At 42.5% G+C, this 22,182-nt stretch overlaps 1 pseudogene; it reads right to left on the bottom strand.

Annotated features, from left to right (window-relative positions):
• Positions 1 to 9,125: 9,125 nt before the first annotated feature.
• LOC118083570 (cytochrome b5 pseudogene) lies at positions 9,126 to 9,557 on the bottom strand (annotated as a pseudogene).
• Between the last annotated feature and the right edge of the window lie 12,625 nt (positions 9,558 to 22,182).

The raw sequence follows: 22,182 nt of genomic DNA, 5'->3' as shown, positions 1-22,182 counted from the left end.
CCTCCTCCTCCTCCTCCTCCTCCTTGCCTCTTCCTCTTCCCCAAGAGCGACATTCTCTCTCAAGGCCAAATCCAAAGGATGGGCTACTTACAGAAAGGGGATATTCAGAAACACTGTGCACAGGACATGGAAATACGAGGGTCACTCATTAAAGATTTCCGCTGACCCACTTCCGGTTATCGTAGGAGGATGAAATTGTACATGTATAATGATACATCTCTCCATAGGTAACAAGGTAATTTGTAGTTCTGAAATCCTAACGGATTATCTGCTACAGGTGCTAACGTGGAGTAACATCTGATAATGTAACCAGTTGAATGCAGAGCTGTCATCAGGTTGCCGTACTTGAAAGGGCGCACACCACGGGAGAAATTCGATGAGATGAAAGGGACTTATGGGGAGGATGCTGCATAGTATGATGTAGTCAAGCACTGACATCGTCACTTCAAGTGTGGTCAGACTTTGGCAGAACGGCTCCCATTCCTGGGTGACCACAGTCTGCCATTGATGAAGACACCGTCTGGCAAGTGGAGGCTGCCATTTTGGAAGATGGCTGAATAACCATTCACCAACTAGCTGCAGGTGTCAAGATCTGTGTGGGCTCTGTAGAAAAAAAAAATCATCCATGACCATTTGCACATGGAAAAGGTGTCTTCATGGTGGGTACAAATAAAAAATGGCTGGCAAGTAGCATGTAGCTTCAACACAGAAGTTTCCAGTTACAGTAACAAACCTTTTAGAGAACTGCTGGAGCTCAGCTGAGGCCTTTTGGCCCAAATACTCCTATTAGGCCTGGGGAGTGGTGGGCCTTAAAGGTCTAGTTTTCTGAGCTGTTGTCTTTCAGTCAGCTCATGTCAGGAGAATCTGTCTCAAGGAGTGCTAGTTCAAGGGGATTGTGGCTCCTGACCCGTCTGAGTCCTCCTCCCCTGCCTCAAAGTCCTGGCTTCTGCTCAAGGTCCAGATTATGACACTTCCACACAATGCTACTTGCCAATTTATATGTAATTGTAAGTGTCTGATCCAGACATTACCCATGTGCTTGCTGCTGCAAAATCTTCCCCGCCATAGTCAACTCTGATAGCGCACTGGTGATGCTGTAAGCTTTTCTCATGTGGATTGGTTGGAACATGCAGGTTCTTCCCATTATAATGTCTGTGGTCCAAACGAAAGTGGGGCACAAGCTTGAAAAGTAGCCACATGATTTGACCTGCCTAGATCAGGGATAGCCTAGATCAGGGATAACCAACTCCAACTCTGTTAGAATTGTTGCAATGGAATCCCTGATCCAGACCTTGTACAGAGTAAAATTTATTTGATCTTTGCCACCAAAATGAGTTTCAACACTTTACTGCAAAACAGTCATATAACAGTTACTTTGTATTTTTGTAACATTTATTCATAACACATTGCTCTAAACAGTGATTAATGCAGTCTAGACTTCCATTAAGTCCATAATACAGTTCAATAAACTTTTCTCTCTGGTCCCAGAGAGAGTGATCCTAAGCAACTTGTTTATTCATAATCGCAGAGCTTAGCCACAACTGCTACTGCTACAGGCTCCTCACTGATAAAGACACTGAGGTCTCAGGCTGCAGCTTGGGTTTCCGGGATGAGTCATCAGTTTGCCTAAATACAGTACTGAAGTGGAAACATCCAACATTTTCTGCCGCATTTGTCAGAGTGAAACCTAATGCAAACTTCTCTTTGCAAAATGTTTTCCAACACAATGCAAACAAACATTACATTTTATGTATATTAAACTTATACCTTTAACAACTTCGAGATGTAGGTCATTGTGGCGAGTTACACCGGTAAAGGGTCCCCGGACGTTTGACGGTCTATTGACCCTATACCTCCCTCACTTATTTCTTCCCTTTGCTGCCACCAACCAGTATATCTGTGTACTGGTACACAATTGATTTGAACTCAGTCAGTTGAACAGTGAAACAAAACAATTAAGTTTATTTATTGTGCAGATCTTACAAGCATCTCAATTCTTATTGGTTTCTCAGTTATGTTTACTTTAAGCTGAACCGTTAGTCTTAGTTCTCCCCCTTGTTCTCCCTGACTGAAATTATCTTCTTAACTCTTATAGATTATGCCCCACCGCTCACCTCTAGCTTCTCTAACCCTCTATTTCAAAATCCTCTCTCATCAAATCCACCTCAACTCAACTCCTTTATCTCCCTTTTTTATCTCCCCTTATATACCCCAGCTTCTGCCTGGAGAGCTCCCATTGGCTGTTTACCTCCCTGGCAACTTAACTCTTTCTAGACCCTCTAGAGGTGAAACACCACAGTCATGCATTGAAGCAGTAACCCTGGTAGTTCAAGGGGCAATAGACCAGCTCCTGAGTGTTATAACTACTAGTCAAAGTCTTCTGGTGTCTGGTGTATAGTTCTTTGTACATTTGAATGTCTTTGGCAGAAACAACCCTTTCCAACTGAAATTTATAATGTGACTGAAAGTCTATATTATTTGAGCATGGGGCTTGATTTACCTGTATACTTGTTCTAGGCCATGGAACAGCTATGCCAATTCAGATATTTTGGACTACAACTTCCATCATCCCCTGCCTTCATAGCTGTGCTGACTGCGATTGATAGGAGTTGTAGTAATCTAACATCTGGAAGCCACCAGCTTGGTAGAAGTTGCCATAGGATAAATACAATTTAGACTGCAATCCTAAACCCACTCAGGAATTTAGTAGGACTTACTTCTTCGTAGACAAGGTTTTGATTGCAGTCTTAATTCTGTTTTCAAGGCAGCGCTCCCTTGAGGTGTTCTCCTATTGTTCCTATAAAAAAATAGGCACAATCCTTTGCATGAAGTTTAAGTCCAAACTGAGTTCAATCGGGCTTTCTCCCAGTGAAATGAAAATCAGGCTATGCACACCTACCAGGGAGTATGTCCCACTGAATTCAATAGAAGTGATGTTTCAGTAGACGTGCATGGGATTGAACTGACCATGAATTAATCACAAATAAATTATAGTTGTACGGCAGCTTAGATAATTATGTGTGTGGTATTAAGTGGATCCCTATTATTATTGCAGGCTGTTGTGCCTCATTTGTGCCTTATTTGTAAACGAGGTATTAAATTTTGGGTTCACTGTAGAAGTGACTTTGTGCTTGTGATTGCCCTGACCCTTTGCTAGTGGAAACAGATGGCAAAGTTTTTAACCAAACACTCTCTTTTGAATAACACCTGCAAGCCATGTGAGAAGATGACTCATTCTAAATAGGAATATATTAATAGTGTTGCTATCCACCAAGCAACAGAGCACAAAAAGTGAAATTAGCTGTGACCGTAGTAGAGAATGTGTACTCATGGATGATTGTGCATTGTAAAATGGCACTTTCCATTTGTACTTTGGCTTTTCAAACCTTTTGCATTAAAACGTCAATGAAATGCAGTGAATCACATCTGAAGCTCACAAACTTAAGCAAAATGTCCTCATTTAGGGCTCCTTAAGCATAGACTAATTCCTTCTAAATCTTGGCAAAATGCCATTTATTTGAAAATGAGAATCTTTCTGGAATATTAATGCATGCCAGCCTAAATCTATTAATTTTCCAGTTTTCAAGAAGTTGTCAGGTTGTTTGTAGTGTTTCATGTCAAGCTAATCCAACTGATAAGGAGATTTGAATAATGCATGTTTAAATAGGCCTAAACTGCAAAAAGGGGAAATAGAAACAGTAGTTGCAAAATAAGTACAATTGCATTTCCCCCCAGAAAGCCTTTGAAGGCAGCTGTTACAAAGCACTGATAAGAATAGCTTCCGTAGGGCTTAAATGGGAAATTGATTCCAAGGAGTATGTTGGAAATGATAGACTGAAAGTTATCTTGCTTAGATTTTTATGGCAATTTATTTGTTTGTTGGTTTTAATCTGTATACATGTTCATACATATGTTGTAGTTTAAAGGCTCTGATCAGCTTACAAAAATATTTGAAATTGGACATTAAAAAGGGGGCACACTAAAGAAATTATCATGTGGGGGGGTCTCACTTCCAAACAGGCCTTTTTTATCTGGACAACAGCTGAGGGCCAGTGTCCTTTTACCTATCTTTGCTGTCACAGGATAGAAACATTTCAGTCTGTTGGAACACACCAAGTGTGCACCAGGGGTTTATACCTGTAGCCCACTAGACCAGGTGTAAACAACATGGTACCCTCTAGGTAAAGGTAAAGGACCCCTGGGTGGTTAAGTCCAGTCAAAGGTGACTATGGGGTGAGGTGCTCATCTTGCTTTTCAGGGGGCCAGCGTTTTTCCGCAGACAGCTTTCCGGGTCATGTGGCCAGCATGACTAAACAACAACTGGTGCACAGAGGACTGTGATAAGTGCCAGAGCGCACAGAAACACCGTTTACCTTCCCACCACAGCGGTGCCTATTTATCTACTTGCACTGGTATGCTTTCGAACTGTTAGGTTGACAGAAGCTCAGACAGAGCAATGGGAGCTCATCCTGTTGAGCAGATTCGAACTGCCAACCTTCCTATTGGCAAGCCTGAGAGGCTCAGTGGTTTAGACCACAGTGCCACACATGTCCTGGTACCCTCTAGATCAGGCATGTCAAACCTGCGACCCTCCAGATGTTTTGGCCTACAACTCCCATGATCCCTAGCTAGCAGGACCAGTGGTTGGGGAAGATGGGAATTGTAGTCCAAAACATCTGGAGGGCCGCAGGTTTGACATGCCTGCTCTAGATAGTGTTAGGCTACAACTCCCATCATTCGTGACCATTGTGCATGCTGGCTGGGGCTGATGGGAGTTGAAATCCAAAACATCTGGTCTGGAAGGTACAACTAGTGAAGACTGCAGTGGCCAAGGTACTCACAGGAGCAGTGCACTCCTGTGAGAGAACTACAGTGGTACCTCAGTTTTTGAATGTCTCCATTGACAAACATTTCAGTTTTTGAACGCCAAAAACTCAGAAGTAAATGCTTCCATTTTTTAATGTGCCTTGGAAGTCGAATGGCTTCCACTAAGTGTTTCTCAATTTTCTCAATTAAATTTGCAGGCCACCCTTTGTGCCTTAGTTTTTGAACATTTCAGAACCTGAATGGTCTTCTGGAACGGTTTGTGTTCTAAAACCGAGGTACCACTGTACACTGGTTGCCAATTTGCTTCCAGGCTAGGTTTAGTGTTTGTGTGTTAATTCACAAAGACCTAAACCACTGATTTCAAAGTGCCTTAAACCACCTGATTCCTTTGATCACTGAGGTCCCCCATGTTAGAGATTTGTTTAATATGCATAAAATGATATGCAGGGAGATTTGCATTAGGCAGGAGATTTAACTATGTGGTAAGGAGAGTGTTTAAGGCTAATTGAAAACTCACCCCAGAAACCTAAGCAGAGATCTCTCACAGCAGGATGGTACAACCTGAGAACTCAGCATCTTAGTCAGTTCTTGGAGCCGAAAGCAATAGAAGCTCATCAGTGATCCCAAATAAGCAAGAGGCTTGCATAGGAGCTCTCTCTGGGACCAGAGAGAGGAAAGTTTATTGAACTGTATTAAGAACTACCGTAAAAAGAAGACTGGACCACATTGCTAGTTTGTTAAATAGCAATGTGTTACTTTGTATTTCTGCAATGTTTTATTTTGTAACTAGTTTACAACATTTTTGCAGTACAGTACTGTAAAACTTTTTGGAATGCATTCTCGGGGTGAAGCGTATTCCTTTCTACTCTGCACAAGGTCCAGATCAGGGATTCTGCTTGCAGCAACACTCAATGCCCCTAAGGTTTGGTTGCTTTTTACCAGGGACCAAGTCTTTAGTGTGACTGACTCTGCCCTGTGAGTCTTATTGCCAATAGAAGTCTGGCAGGACTCATCTCTTCTTTTGGATGTCTTTTAAAAATGATACTGTTCAGACTAGAAAGTATTTTTCTTAACTAACCAGTTTTTATTGATATGCTATTGATATGCTATATTGATACCTGTTGTGGTTTTTTTGTGTTTTGAAGTATTATATACAGTGGTACCTTGGTTCTCAAACTTAATCCGTTCCGGAACTCCATCCAAAACCAAAGCATTCCAAAACCAAGGCGCGCTTTCCCATAGAAAGTAATGCAAAACGGATTAATCCATTCCAGACTTTTAAAATCAACCCCTAAAACAGCAATTTAACATGAATTTTACTATCTAACGAGACAATGAAATTAAAGCAATTATCAGTGTACTGTGTTATAAAATAAATAAGACAGTATTGTAGATGATAAAAATTAAAAAAAATTATTTTTTCCTTCCCTGCACTGATGATAGTCATTTTTTGGATGGGGGGCTTCTAACTATTTCCACAGTCACATAATCAATTAATTAGTAGCTGAACTGGGTTCCACACAGTCACAAAAACAAATTAACTGAAAAAGCCTCAAAAACAAAAAAATGGAAAATAAAGAGCAAAAACAAAAGTGTCAAATGCAGTGATACCTTGGTTCTTGAACTTAATTCACTCCGGAAGTCCGTTTGACTTCCGAAATGTTAAAAAACCATGACACGGCTTCTGATTGGTGCAGGCACCCCGGAAACAATAGCCGACAACCGCATTGGATGTTTGGCTTCCGAAAAATGTTTGAAGACCAGAACACTTACTTCCGTGTTTCTGGCGCTTGGGAACCAAAGCGTTTGAGAACCAAGCCATTTGAGAAACAAAGTACCACTTTACAGAATATTGAAAGCATTGTTTCTAAACATTTTAATAAATATTGATGTGTTTCCCAGCATCTCTTGTGAATACATTTTATTTATTTCCTTTTATAGCCCACCTTTTCTTCTAAGAAGTATGTGGTTCTCACCTCATTTAATCCCCAGAAAAACCCTGTGAGGGAGGTTAAATTGAGAGGCAGTGACCGAACCAAAGTCACAAAGTGAGCTTCAGGGCCAAGTAGGGATTTGACTCACAGTCTCCCAGGTCTTAGTCTGATACTCTAAACCAGTACACTGACTTATCAGATGGAAAGCGTGACAGCATATAACCTCCCTGTTAACTTTAAGAAAACAAATCATGACAAAAGCTCAGTAAATGTCTGCAGGCAACCACAGACATGAAGCTTCTGCCTGTTTTTGCACATCATATTTTGAGACACTGTTTCAGCCAACCGGTCCATTAAACAGAAACTAATGAGCATGGCGGTAAACAAGTCCACTGATCAGATACTGAGAAAGTATGCAGTTCAGGAATGCAATGCTTATCTCTGAGAAACAGGAGGCATATATTCCTTGTGAGATGGTCTACATACTCAGCTGAGACATGGAAAGGACAAGCATGTCATTTAACCATTTTCCCCCCTTGCAGGTCTTATCATGTGTTGATAGAGATCACTGGTGCTAGCTAGCTGCTGTTATATGTTAATTTCCTCTCCCCTTTTTTCGGTAGACTGATCTCTGCACAAATTGATTGATTTGACTTGATTTGATTGGTTTATTGTATTTCTGTGTCGCTGTTCATTCAAATGGATCTCAAAGTGGCTTGCAACCAATAAATAACCGTAGCATAATAGCGCATCGCGAATACAGTGTACATCATATAAAACAATTAAACCAATTGTCAATAAAACAGTTGCAATCTTTAAAAAACATAACAAAACAGCAACTAAAAAATAAGCCAAACCTCACAATTATGACAAGCCATGTGATTAACAAATCAATGCAGCATTTAGAATCTATAAAACAATATTAAAAACATTAACAAAATAGCAACAAAAATTATCAGTTAAGCACTAAGTTCATCCACACAATCTCTGCACCCCCATGACTCTTAACCTTTCACTCTGTTCAGTTCCTTAAAATACACAAATGTACATAATGCCTATTGTTAAGCCAGCTCAACCAGATCCGGTGCTGGCTGGAGTCCTCGAGTAGCAGGCGATGGTGGGGCTCTCAGGCCTACCGCCAGTGGTAAGGTGGATGTTGACTCCAGGTAGCCTGCCTAGGCACTGTTGAGGAGGAACTTGCCCACATCGCTTTCAATAATCAGGAGGTCCGTTCCCACTTGAGGAACTACAAGATAAGCCTATCCATCAGAAGCGAGTGGCAACTGCACTTGGTGTAGAGGCCGACCAGGAAGTACAGCAGTGGCCAGTGGCCTGTCCACCAGTAGCTGCTCCAGGCTGCCAGTCCCTTCCCTAAGCCAGGTGGAGAGAGGCAAGGCAGGGCCCTCAGGCTCTCAACAGGGGAGAATGTTTAACAGCAAAGCTAACCACACAGGCAGAATGATCATGTCAACAGACACAGGATGAGGACAACTGTGGTCCTCGTAACTTCAGAACTGGAGGATTCTAATATGGGAATTATTATTATTATGACAACTTAATTACCTTGGAGTTATGCACAGACAAGATTAAGTATATAAATACATTAATCTCACATCGTAGCACCGGGCTTGCCTTTGCGTGTTCAAAGATTTGTTTTGAAGATGTAACAAAATGATTTCTACATGGACAAATCAACAAATTAGTCACAAAGGAAGACATGTTTTGGTTGCTTAAATGCAGATGTTCTCGTTTGCTCACGACTAGTAGCTCCTCTCTTCCTGCCTCCACTCCAAAGGGGAGCTGAAAAGCCAGCACCTGCTATCGTTTCAATCTGACGGACAAATATTCATCTAATTAGGACTCCTAAAATATATTCAGCTAGAAAAGGGAAATGCTGTTGGGAAAATAGTTCCCAAGGCTTCTTGTGCATTTTTGGAAGCTGCTGATGTGTTTGCAGATTTCAAAAATAAACATAACTGGCAAAGTGCTCTATTTTGGCACTATAAATAAAGCTGCATCTGTCAGAATAAAAATTATCTGCAAATCTGCTCTGAAATCAGTGAGTCAACTAGCAGTGTGCAATTTATTTTACACCCATAGATGCAGGATTTGTTGAAACGACAAACCAGAAGCTGCTGGATGAAAAGTGACTCATGGCCAATGGTGACAGAAATGCCAAGCCATGGAATGGCAGGAAGTTGCTGTTTCTGCAGTTACAAGAAAGATAACAGAGGGCACCACCAAATTCCCGCTTGGCTTTGCAGACACCAGGGCTGCTGGACTGACTGAAACAAGTGAAGGACAACATCTAGGCGTTCATCAGAATTTAGTAAAAACCCCACCATTTTCAGTGGCTTTCCGGTCCTAAAGGTTCAGCAAGGTCAAATCAGGAGGATTTCCCATCAATCCCAAGACTAGGGCTCCCAAAACAGAGATCAGCCACTGTCCAGAACTTGATTCTTTAGAGGGAGACTTGTTTGGAACCTTGGAAGCATTAGGATTACGGTCACATGGATGAACCTCTCCTATAAGGTATTGGTCGAGCATCTCTTGGGCATCCAAAAAGTGGTCAACATCTTCAAAGTTCTCAGTGGCATCTCTACCAACTTGTTCGAGCAGAACCTCCTCTCCACCTGGATGCTTGCTGTGGAAGTGGGTGATGTCATAGATGCGTCCGCTGATGACCAGCCAGGTCTCCTTGTTTTGCTTCACCGCTTCGTTTAGGGTGAAGATGGGCCCCCTTTTGTGGGGCTCTGGCGCATCCCCACCGCTTCTGTGCTCCTTCATCGACCCCATTCAGACTCGCCCACCTTGACCAAAGGGGATTCTTGGGCTTCCACCAAGGATGGTGGAAGTTGCCGCCCAACAACATCTGTAGCCCCAAGATATACAGACATGGGGAAGTATTGGATAGGCATTAAAAGTAAAGGTAAAGGGAGCCCTGATCGTTAGGTTCAGTCACAGCTCATCTCACTTTTCTGGCCGAGGGAGCCGGCGTACAGCTTCCGGGTCATGTGGCCAGCATGACTAAGCAGCTTCTGGCTTTAATTAAGGGACACATACTCCCACCACCACTGAAATTAAATAATAATAATAAGTTCTGCACAAATGTTGGGAGTAAGTTCATAAGTTTAAGAAAAAAGCTGGAGGACCAACTTTATGCCTAGGAAGAATTATATTTGGCCAAATTTTATTTACATTCTTTCCTTCAGAGAGCATATGTCCTCAAATGACTGAACACATCTGAAGTATTTTGGGTCTTCTGTGCATTCTCTTTCATTTTGAGGACACAGTTCTGATAGTCTTGCCTGCCATCTTACTTCATTTATTTTAATTAGACATAAATGCATATTATTTGAGCATTAAGAAAATATCTGTGTACAGAGGAGCTGCAATCTATATAAGATGAATGTTGTCTCCAACAATGTTCACAAGTTTTAATTGGGAAGATTGGATTTCATACATTTCTTTGGCTAAGTGATATTGAATTTTATACATGATTTATAATAAAATCAGAAGGAGCCCAGTGCAATGTAAGGGATTTAACATTCAGGCAGCAGACTAATTTACCCTGACTTTAATAAAATGTGGAAATGGCATTCAGTAGAACATTAACTGTTTCCTGACTATTCTTTTTTCAGTTGGGTTTATTTGTTTCCTTTTTAAAAGGGTTATTTCAGTTAATGAAGACGGTTTTCCCTCTTCAGCCAGCTCTTTATTTTATACCCCAGCTTTCTTCTAAGGAGATCATAGCTGCACTTCAACCACCCAATAGCATGTGTAGTATTAGAGATAGTTACTTGCCAGAAGGCCATTTGTGAGCTTCAAGACTAAATAGAGAATTTGAAGCTGGACTTCTCACATCCAGGCTAAACACAATAACTGTGGCAGGTGGTTACATTCTGGTTCCCAGTAAGACCAACAGCCAAAGGCTAATGGGGGAAAGCCTTAATGGTTCAGAGGAGCCCTAGTTTAGTAACAGGGAAGAAAATGTTCAAGGTTCAATATTTCTATTTTAAAAATATCAGAAAAGGTTTCAGCCTATGTCTCTGGGGAGTCAATAATGGACAAATTAAATGTTTTAGGGCTATATGGACCAGTGTCATTGGTTCAGTGGAAGATGGCACCATATATTCAGATGCCCCTTCCCCCCCCTTCTAGATATGGGATCAAATGCAGAAACATTTGATGTCCTTGGATGATCCACATAGTGGGAGCCTGTGCTGAAGTTGCTTCCAATTATTATCATTGTTGTGTTGTACAGTGGAACCTCGGTTTTCGAACGTAATCCATTCCGGAAGACCGTTCGACTTCTGAAACTTTTGAAAACTGAGGATCAATGGGTGGTTGGCAAAATCCATTGGGAGAAAAGGAAAAACATGCAGTGGAAGCTGTTCGAATATTGAGGCATGTTCGAAAATGGAAGCAATTACTTCCGGGTTTTCGGTGCTCGGGTTCTGAATCGTTCGTCAATAGAAACGTTCGAGAACCAAGGTTCCACTGTATCTAAGCTGTGCTCAGGACGGGCTTCATGAAATTAATTAACATCAGTTAGTTGAGTCAATGAATTTCAATGGGTTTATTCTGAGTTTTATGGAAAAGTCAGATACTAATTATGATCATCATTGTAAGGGGGAGGGCTTATAGGGAACAGCTCCCCCCCCCTCATCAGGTCAAGTTCCTCTCAGAGCGGATCAGATTACACAAGTCAGGAAGCAGGGAGGGAGGGAGCGGATCAGATTACAGAAGTCAGGAAGCAGGGAGGGAGGGACGAGGCTCTAGCAGCATCACAGAGCCTCAACACTGAGTAGAGAAGGAGGCAGCTGGGGAGGAAATGACAGGAGAGCAGTCAGAAGGACGCCCCCCTGACGCCTGAATTGAGGTGCTCGGCACCCCGTAGGATGAGAGGGAGGCACTTTGGGGTTCCCAAGCTGTTATGTTGGGCGCGAAACAGAAAGAAGCCATTGCGAGGTTCTGACTCAGACTAAGCAGACATGTTTTCCAGACTCTTTGCACTGTAAATAGAATGCACAATAAAAACACCTTAAAGACAAGCAGGTGTGGAGCGCCGTTACTCAAGAGTAGCCGCAATAACCTCTGACAATCATCATTGCCAGTCATGGCAGTAAAGTTTAAGTGTGATTGTAAAAGGATCTTGATAAGTTCTTAGCGACATTTATCATGCTGCTTAAACCAAACTATAAATAACATTAGGGATCTGATACCGGTAGTACTTAAAATATTGTACAATAGAAGGGGAAAATGGAGGGGGAAAATAATAATAAAGGAACCAGTTCAGATAGTAGTAAAGGTGAACTAGTGCATCTGTTTTAATAAAAATTTCTCCCACTGTGATGTAAAGATGCACCTTGTTCATTGTTCTTAAAAAAGCAATGCAAGGGAATGTTACAAAAGAAATTCCCACGGTGTTCCTTGTTTGTTTATGAGGCATGAAATAAAAGATGTCTGCTGTCTCTTTTTATCTGAGATACCACTACTGAGAAAACAGGGGTGACATTGCCTTGACGTGTTGGTTCTGGGAGAAATCTGTTTTCTTATACAACATCTGTATCTGTTTCCCCCCTCTGAAAGCGGCGATAAAAGTAACACTGTACCTTGAACCAGTGAAGCGGAGATGAAGTATGTAAAGCACGGACAAATGCTTTGCTCCTCACAAAGAGGATACGAGGCCAAATTAGATGCCTGCTCCTGTCATTTCCCACAAAGTCAGTTCTTTTCTGCAAAGACAATGAAGCATATATTGAATGGGAACAAGGAGGCTCTCGACGCACGCTGACAGAAGTGTTCAAAATAATGAAGGGATTCAATAAGGCAGAACACAAAGAACATTCACATTAGACTGGAGTTTCCAACCCTGCAGAAGTGCATGAAAAATAAACATTCTGACAGTGGGTGATCCATGCAGTGGAAATGTTGACATAGGAATAAATGAATCCTCAAGTGTAAATATGGTTGCATGCCACCCCAGTCTCCAAGCAGTGCAAGATTCCAGGGGTTCCAGGCACTTATCCAGAGTTTGTGTTTTCTTTTGGAAATGAGGCGCAGTGGAGACTGTGGCATCTTTATGATAGATGGTTGTTTTTTTACACATATGTGTTTTTTATAATATTTTTATTAAATTTTCAACAAAAATAAAAAATAAAGAAACAAACACAACAACAACCACAAAGAAAAATATACCTGTGGTGGAGTCTCCTTCTTTGGAGGTCTTTAAGCAGAGGCTTGACAGCCATCTGTCAGGAATGCTTTGATGGTGTTTCCTGCTTGGCAGGGGGTTGGACTGGATGGCCCTTGTGGTCTCCTCCAACTCTATGATTCTATACACAAAACAATATCAGATTCATAAAATGGGATTCTCCGAATCCTGTGACTCCCCCCGCCACGGTTCATTGAATTTTCTTGTCAACTGCATTTCATTTCTACTCCAAATTATTGTTACTATTTCCAAAATTCCAAGTGTTCTTAAAATCCTGCCAATGTATTAACCTGTTTACAATACTTTTGCAAATGCATAATAAACATTTCCCATTCTTTTTTTAAATTTCTTGTTGTCTTGATTTCTGAGCTTTCCAGTAAGTTTCACCATTTCAGCATAGTCCATTAACTTGGTTTGCCGATCTTCTTTGGTCAGGACTGCTTCCTCTTTCCACCTTTGGGCTAACAGTATCCACGGTGGTCATAAACAATTCTTTCTGGTCATTTGGAATCTCCGTTCCTACAATACCTAATAAAAGGCTTCTGATTTGTTTTTTTGTTTTTTGTTTTTTAACAAAGGTTACTCTAAACATATTTTCCCCCATTTTGTTATAAATCATTTCCTGAAAGTTTTTAACCTTCCTATATTCCCACCACATATGATAAAACGTACCCTCTGTTTCTTTACATTTCCAACACTTATTAGATCTTGTTCTATACATTTTTGCTACTTTAACCAGGCTTAAATACCATCGATACATAATTTTCATGGAATTCTCTTTCAGTAAAGTACATGCAGTAAATTCCATATCTGACTTCCAAAGCCTTTCCCAATCCATCATTAGTATATTATGTCCCACATCTTTGTGGTCAATGCAGGGCAAGGCAACCTCCTACTTCAGAATTGGAATGAGTAGCTTATGGCACCAATATGCAGCCCCTCAAATGTTTCTTCTAGCTCAAGGGTAGTCCAGACATTGTGGACTACAACTCCTATCATTTTTAAATCATTGGCCAGGGTAGCTGGGATGGATAGGACTTTGGGGGCACTATATTGGCCACCCTAGTTCTATCACAGACATGCCACCAATCCCCAGTGACCTTCATTCCAAGGAAACCAAACCCAAGGTATGTTCTGGGATCCTTGAAATCTCTCACTGTCAGGTGTCAGAGGATCCAACCCCCCACGGTAGGTTGCCAGGAATAGATAAAACGAGGAAAGTTCTTACCGGTGCTTTTTATTCAATAGTCACAGAGAGAGGCTTAGAAATGCAGCCTCTTGGAGTAATGGTGTTGCTCTGAGTGAAACCCCACCACCGCCTCTCCCACTCCCTCTGTGTCATCCCTATGGGTGCTGACAAGCACCCTGTGCCTTTGAGCTCTTTGCTCTCCTACTTTCAAGGCTCACTGGGTTCTGGGAGGGGGGGGTCTTGGAATGCTTTCTAAAGACACCGAGTCCATCAGCTGTCTGTCCCCTGGTGCTTCTTTTTCTTCCTCCTCCTCCTCTCCCATTATTTCCCAACTTTTCCCCTCATCTGCCTCTAAGCTGTGACCTCCCACAATCCCGTGTTGTAATTCTGAACTGTCTTTTTCTTCTCTGGAAGGGTTAGGCTGGGAAAGTGGTCTCCACCATTCCTCCTCTGCCCAGTAACAGTCCCTGACACTCACCACCTGGAGAACTAGGGATGCATTTACTGTACTAAGTTTCCATCTTTTGTCCTATGAATTTTCAATAAGCTATTCATACTCCTTTGTACAATTTGTCACAAATTGATTAGTATTGTCTACACCAGGGGTTGTCAACCTGGTCCCTACTGCCCACTAGTGGGTGTTTCAGGATTCTAGGTGGGCGGTAGGGGGTTCTACGGCACAAGCTGAATCCTCCTTCCATCGAGCACTGGTGGGCGGTAAGGAAATTTTACCATCAGGAAAGATGCATTAGTCGGTGGTAGGTATAAAAAGGTTGGCACTGTGGTCTAAACCACTGAGCCTAGGGCTTGCCAATCAGAAGGTTGGCGTTTCAAATCCCCTTGATGGGGTGAGCTCCCATTGCTCGGTCCCTGCTCCTGCCAACCTAGCAGTTCAAAAGCACGTCAAAGTGCAAGTAGATAAATAGGTACTGCTCCAATGGGAAGGTAAACAGCATTTCCATGCACTGCTCTGGCTTCAGACAAACGCCAGCTCCCTTGGCCTGTAAAATGAGATGAGCGCCGCAACCCCAGAGTCGTTTGCGACTGGACTGAACTGTCAGGGGTCCTTTACCTTTACCTTTTCACCCCTGGTCTACACTAACTGTCAGCAACATTCTGGGGTTTCACTCAGGAGTCATTCCCAACGCCACCTTGGATATATACAGGTTGGTCTTTAAAATCACATTGTGAGTAGTGTTAACCACCTTGCAGATAAAGACACACACCTCACAACATTACCAGCTTCACAGAAAAACACATTAAAGCAATATCAGTTATATTCAATTCCCCATATTCATACATCAAATTAGTATGGCAAGGCTCCTTCAAAACATATGACCCTCTATGTTTCGAGAGCAGTCAATTAAAGGCATCTTTTCAACCAGGCTCCAAATTAGTTCTTATGTGGGGGAAAAAAATATTAGACATTTTCAATTTTAATTTTAAATGTTGAGAACAGTTGTGCCCCAGGTGGGGAATTCTTTTTGCATGTGTTACTATTTGATTATATCATAAATATTTATATACTAATAAATCTAGCAATTAAAACTCATCTTGTATCAAGCATTTTAATAAACCGTACACAGAACACCAAAGGCCCCTCCACTGATGTATCTATGTCACATTGAACAAATGTTATTGTTAGAATTGTTCTGTGATAAAATGAGTATGTGTGAAGTCTATTGTTGCACCCAACCCCAATCTCAGAGGGGTGCAAGATTCCAGTGGTTCCAGGTGCTTACCCAGGGTCCATGTTCCCTTTGGGAAATGAGGCACAGTGGATACTGTGGTGTCTTTATGATATATGGTTCATAGGCAACCTGAGTCTATGATGGAGGGGTTCACAGCATTGACACTTCAAGACGAGCTTGCTTCTTCCATAGCTGCAGCAGTGGACTCCAACATAAATCAGCCATCATGCTCTGACTCTCTCTCCAGCCTTCCACCTTTTCCCTCTCTTCCAGGTTAAATCACAGCCAACTCTAAAACTCTGGTTAAAACTCCCCCTTTGTCTTCGAGTTGAGGGAGAGGCCCCTCCAATTTGCCATCTGGCACAGAGCTTTGGCTTTCCTAATGGCTCATCACTTTCTATTTTCTCCTAATGGCTCATCTCCCAGGTGATTACCTCACCAGGAAACTGGCCTGAACATTTGCTGAATCCAGGGGTTCAGTGTCTGCACCCAGAAACTCATAACACTATTTTTGTCATCAGTGAGTTAAGACAAGTATGTTGTTCTACCATCTGTGCAGAGCCTATTCCATCCGACATTGCCCATTGTTATTTATTAACGTTATCCTGTCAATTTTAAGCCTTCCAGTCAATGTGTTTAACAACTGGAGGAGCTCATAGAACTAGGCACAGTAAACAAGGCTTGCTATATCCTTTGATGCTGTGAGATAAAGAGTCAGTTTATTTTAAACTGTGCTTACCCCTTACCCAGTCTTATCTGTTGGAAACCATGAATCAAATTAATCAGTGTGATTTGGGACACAAATTAACTCTGCTCTTTTACTGTGCAATATAGATAACAAGAGCTGCTAAAGCACCAAAACAAGTGAGATTTTTTCCATTGATAACATGCCCATCCTTCATCTCTGAACGTTTTCCAATAGGTTCCTGGTGTTGCCCTGGATCCAGTTGAGCCTGACTCTAATGGGATCTATTTTGGTCAATTTCAACTGCCACACCCTGTCTCCATCCCCAGACAATTCAGCTTTTATTTACCATGGAAAATTAGGGACCTGGCCCCTCTTCAACTGCTGGAATGCAGTATCTTACCTCCACATTTCTGCCCCTTTCTGGGATTCTCTCTTGTGCTACACAGAGGATACTGCATGGAAACACATGTAGCACTGCTACATTGGTTTTGAATGTAGGTCCACCTTTGACCTTCCTTGGTGTTGTTCTCCAAGGCAATGGGAGGGCAATGGGAGTGGGGAGCAGCTGGATCTCCTTCTTGTTGGTACTTGGTGTTGCTAGGCAATAGCTCCCACTCAGGTCCTCTGACACAAGGAAGGGGTAACTCCACATCTGCTATCAGGAGATGCACAAAGTGCCAATGACCTTGTTAAACCTGAAGTTTTCAATAGAGGTGGACAATGTTGAGAACATAAGATAGCCTTTCCCATCCCCGCTGGGAGCTGCTGGCCAAAACTTTTGAAGGGTCCTTGATTGACATAAGGAGAGTCCTTTTGGATCTCTCAGATTGAGGATTCATCTTAATCCAGGACTGTCCTGCACCAGTGTGAGAGGGTCCTATTTAATCTCAAAATAGCCTTTTCTTCTTGTGTGTGTGTAGAACACAATGCACCTGTTTCACTTGGAAGAAACAGCCTGACATTTGGGGGGGGCATAATATTTTTATTAATTTTCACAAAAAACAAAATCATTGCATTAAAGAAAACATAAAAGAAAACATTTAAAACAACTGCATACACAATCCATGTTAAATCCACATTTTGGGATTACTTGAATTGACTTCCCTCCCCTCCCTCCCCTGGCTCCTCTGTATTATCTTCAATCATGCATGTCAATAAAATCTTTATCTCTAATTACCTCTGAATCTAAACATGGTCTATAACATTACACTTAAAAAAAAAAATCCTGATAATGTATTAACTTGCGTCCATTGCTTTTGACATTGAGCTATAGAGAGTCATTTCCAAGCGACCTCTCTCTCTTTTTGGTCCTCTGAGTCATCAGAACAGCCCCTTGAAGAAAGGGATTCCATCTCATCTCTGCGTTTGGCAGCGAAGCTTGAGCGCTGGGTGAATCAGTTGGCGGAGGCACCCGCGTGGAAATGTTGCCCGCCAGCAGCTGCGAATGATAGCGTGCCACTCTAGATCTGCATCAGAGACCTAAAGGTGGCCTCGGGCAAAGCCTGCGAGAGGGCAAGAGGGACAGCGACAACCTCCCAGGTCCAGCCACAAGCCTCAAACCGATTCGTCCCCTTTCCTGACTGTAGGCTCACCATGTCCCTTCTGATCACGGGGTGGCAGTCATGAACTACCGTGGGCTGTTTTCCTCCTTCCTCCAGTGAATCGACAGGCGAGGGAACTTGGGAAACGGAGAAGCCTGTAATAGTTTCTGATTGCCAAACCGGGCCTGAAAGAAATATGCTCTGGCAGGCAGGAACTCCTGCAGCCTGCCTAAACTCCCCCCCCCCCCTATTTACCATAGTGGAATGAGTAGAAAGTGGCAAGCCATTGAGTGCTCCTCAGTGAATGTTGCCTTTCCTGGGAAGGAAATTTATTTTTTATTTTATTTATTCATTCAATTTATACACCGCCCTATACCTGGAGGTCTCAGGGCGGTTCACAAACAAGACCACAACATATAAAATCAAACCAACACCAATTAACACCCCCTCCCCCAAAAAAGCCACATTCTAAAAGGGTGTTGGATGTCAATGAGATCAACCCCTGGCTAAAAAGGAACATCTTTGCCTGGCTCCAAAAGGTGTATAATGAAGGTGCCAGGCAAACTTCCCTGGGGAGAGAATTCCTGAGATGGGGAGCCACTGCAGAGAAGGCCCCGTTCTCGTGTTGCCACCCTCTGGACCTCTTGAGGAGGAGGCACATGAAGGCCTCAGAAGATGATCTCAGAGTCTGGGTAGGTTCATATGGAAAGAGGTGGTCCTCAAGGTATTGCAGTCCTGAGCCAGCACTTTGAATTGGGCCCGGAAACTAATTGGTAGCCAGTGCAGTCGGACCAGGATTGGTGTAATATGCTCAAACTGTCTTGCTCCGGTGAGCAACCTGGCCACTGAAATCACTGTTGTCCACAGAGCTCATATCATTGCTGGGACAAGATTAGTAGACAAATGGTCACACTGATTGTGAATCGAAGGTAGAGATAGGGCAATATTAAATTAAGTTTGCATTTAAAGGCAAACCTACCTAATTCATACTTTTCAAAATAATACATGAACCAAAACAGAGCCGTCCTTCAGAATTTGCTCCTCTACACTCTTTTGCAATGCAGTTCTCCAGTTAAGCAATGTCTGCAAAAATGCATTATATTAGGGATGATTGCTTGCAAAAAAATGTGTATTTTAGGTAAAATTGCAAAAAAAATGTGTGTATTAGGAGAAATTTGGATTAAAATGCTGGTGAGTTTTTATGAATACTTTAAAGAAAAAAATCACAAATGAATGTGGAAATGTAGAGAACTGAATTTAGGAATGGAAAAAATGAGAGAAACAGAGATGGGTAGATTTGCCAACCCCTAGGATATACTAATGTTTTTGTGAACCATGATCCTAAAGTTAAAGATGCAAACAAAGAGACTGAATATTTATCCCATTACATCCTGTTGCTTCGTGTTTTTAATATACAACCTTCAAAGCTCATACCAATGACAGACTTAGTTGGCCGCTAAGGTGCTACTGGAAGGATTTCTTTTTATTTTAATCTGCACATACTTATTTTGAAAGCAAGTAGAACTAGCAATAGGTATGTATGCTGTTTGGAGCATGACTCTTTTCAGATACCGATACAGCTCATCCATTTTTGGAAAATCTGAATATCAGCAGAGCTGGAACATGTAACCTCAAGGGAATGACTGTGAATGAATGAATGATCATGAATGGCAAATAATTGGGAAACACTCTTAATCTTTATTTCTCCAGAACTTTTTTCCTTCTGCTCATCATCCTCTTTCCTTTCCTTTCCTATGTACACTGTATTAATTTTTGTTAACATCATCTTACAAAGTGGTTAAATGCACACCCTGATGACTTAATACTTAGATCCACCTATTATAGAAAACAACTGAGAAAGCCCTAAATCACAAAGCTTCAGTAGAAGAATATACTTCAGTCTCTCAGGACATTCTATACAAGATCTCAAAGTAGCTGTCTTATTACAATAGAATTTCAGAAATAGACTGGAAAGAGATGTTGCTGAATTGCAACTTATTACCAGATTGGATTCTTATCTCATTATACACGGTTAGCCATCTCACTCCTTGCTTTTTCCTGTAAGACCAATTGCAGTCATTAACAGTCGTCAACAGGTTTACCACACCTATCAGCCAATCACCCATTCCCACCACCCTTCTGAGTAATACCCCTCCCCAGCCTTTCACTATATGTAAGGGTCTGGTGACTTCTGTTTCAGTGTATCTGAAGAAGTGTGCATGCACACGAAAGCTCATACCAATGACAAACTGAGTTGGTCTCTAAGGTGCGGGACGCAGGTGGCGCTGTGGGTTAAACCACAGAGCCTAGGGCTTGCTGATCAGAAGGTCGTTGGTTCGAATCCCCACAACAGGGTGAGCTCCCGTTGCTCAGTCCCAGCTCCTGCCAACCTAGCAGTTTGAAAGCACGTCAAAGTGCAAGTAGATAAATAGGTACCGCTACAGTGGGAAGGTAAACGGCGTTTCCGTGTGCTGCTCTGGTTCGACAGAAGTGGCTTTGTCATGCTGGCCACAAGACCTGGAAGCTGTATGCCGGCTGCCTCAGCCAATAACGCGAGATGAGCGCCGCAACCCCAGAGTTGGTCACGACTGGACCTAATTAGGCCAGGGGTCCCTTTACCTTTAAGTGGCTACTGGAAGGAATTTGTTTATTTTGTAGTGGGTTTTTAAGTCAGTTTCATTTGCATTAAATGAATGCAAGCATCTATTTGGCACATGTGCGTATCTGACCATCTAAGAAGGGATGCTGAATGCATCCACTGAGGCTAGATGCAGGTTTTTATAGGTTTTATAGGAACACCAGGGTTGTGTTCTGAAGCACTTTATATGCTGTACAGTTGTACCTCGGTTTATGAACACAATTGGTTCCGGAAGTCTGTTCATAAACTGAAGCGTTCATAAACTGAAGCGAACTTTCCCATTGAAAGTAATGGAAAGTGAATTAATCCGGACTTCTGGTTTGCCGCCATTGTCGCTCGGCGGGGTTCGTCTCGAGCGCCGAGACACCCACCACCACCAAGGGAGGGGTGAGTCACGCGAGCGCCGCGACCACCCGTAGAACCCCAGATTGTGCGTTCTGGGGGCTTGGATTTCCCAGCTGTGCCCCATTAAGTCGCGATTCGCTGCCCGGAAAGCCTCTATTCGGGGGCACCGTGAGCAGAGAGAACGTGACGGAGCCTTGGGTCCAGTGCTACTTGGATGGCGGAAAGCTCCGATCCGACGACAGGAGAGCGGCAGATACCTCCAAAAATAGAATTTGACCGTGAGTAAAAAGAAAGAAGAATTGGCTTTGAGAGACTTGAATTTGGACACGGGAGGGGAGTTTAAATTACAAGGGAACGGAGGTCGCTCCCCCCCCTTACCGATATTCCAACCAGCAGCTAACTAGCCTGCAGCCGTGTTTATGAAAGGATACGAACTCTTCTAAGAAAGTTAACTTGAACCCTTCCCTTAGGGCAGAGCCGAGGGAAGAGAGTATTTTATTTTAGATCTCTGCAAAGGACGTTGTAAGATTAAACGGTTCCCCCCGGGACCCTGGGAGCAGGACTCTGGAAGCCATTACCAGAGAAACTAGTGAGGAGACGAGGGGAAAGAATGTATCAGCAATGGAGAACTTTGGAAGTATAGTTACAATATAGCGTGATTTTGTGTTACTTTGAGACTCTGAGACTTAAGAAATCTTGGTCGTGGGGTGTAAAAGAGACATTTTTTATTGCAAACATAACAAACAAAGGACAATAGCACCACCCTGGGAACCACACTATATGCTTCCTGCTGTAACACGAGAAGACAAAGGACTCAGCCAGACAAAACAACCGACATGCAGGGGGAAGAGATCACCGTACAACAGATTTTGGATTTTATCCAAGAAATGACTGAAGAACTGTGCTATCCCAAAAGGACTTTACAACCCCAAGTGGAAGCTTTCCTACCACAAGAACAGGAAGAACAGCAAGAAGAAGATGATCACGGAGAAAATTTACAAGAAGAAGAAGAAAAAAGGAGCAGTCGGATGAAGAGCAGCCAGTGAGAGTGGCCGAGAAAGAACTCTATTGGATGCAAGACTCTCCAGACTGGGACAAAGTCTGGGGTTCTG

The sequence above is a fragment of the Zootoca vivipara genome, chromosome Z1, assembly GCF_965207765.1.
Source record: "Zootoca vivipara chromosome Z1, rZooViv2.hap1.1, whole genome shotgun sequence".
NCBI lineage: Eukaryota > Metazoa > Chordata > Lepidosauria > Squamata > Lacertidae > Zootoca > Zootoca vivipara.
Note: the sequence above shows the minus strand (reverse complement) of the source record. Positions and strands in the feature narration are given on the sequence as shown.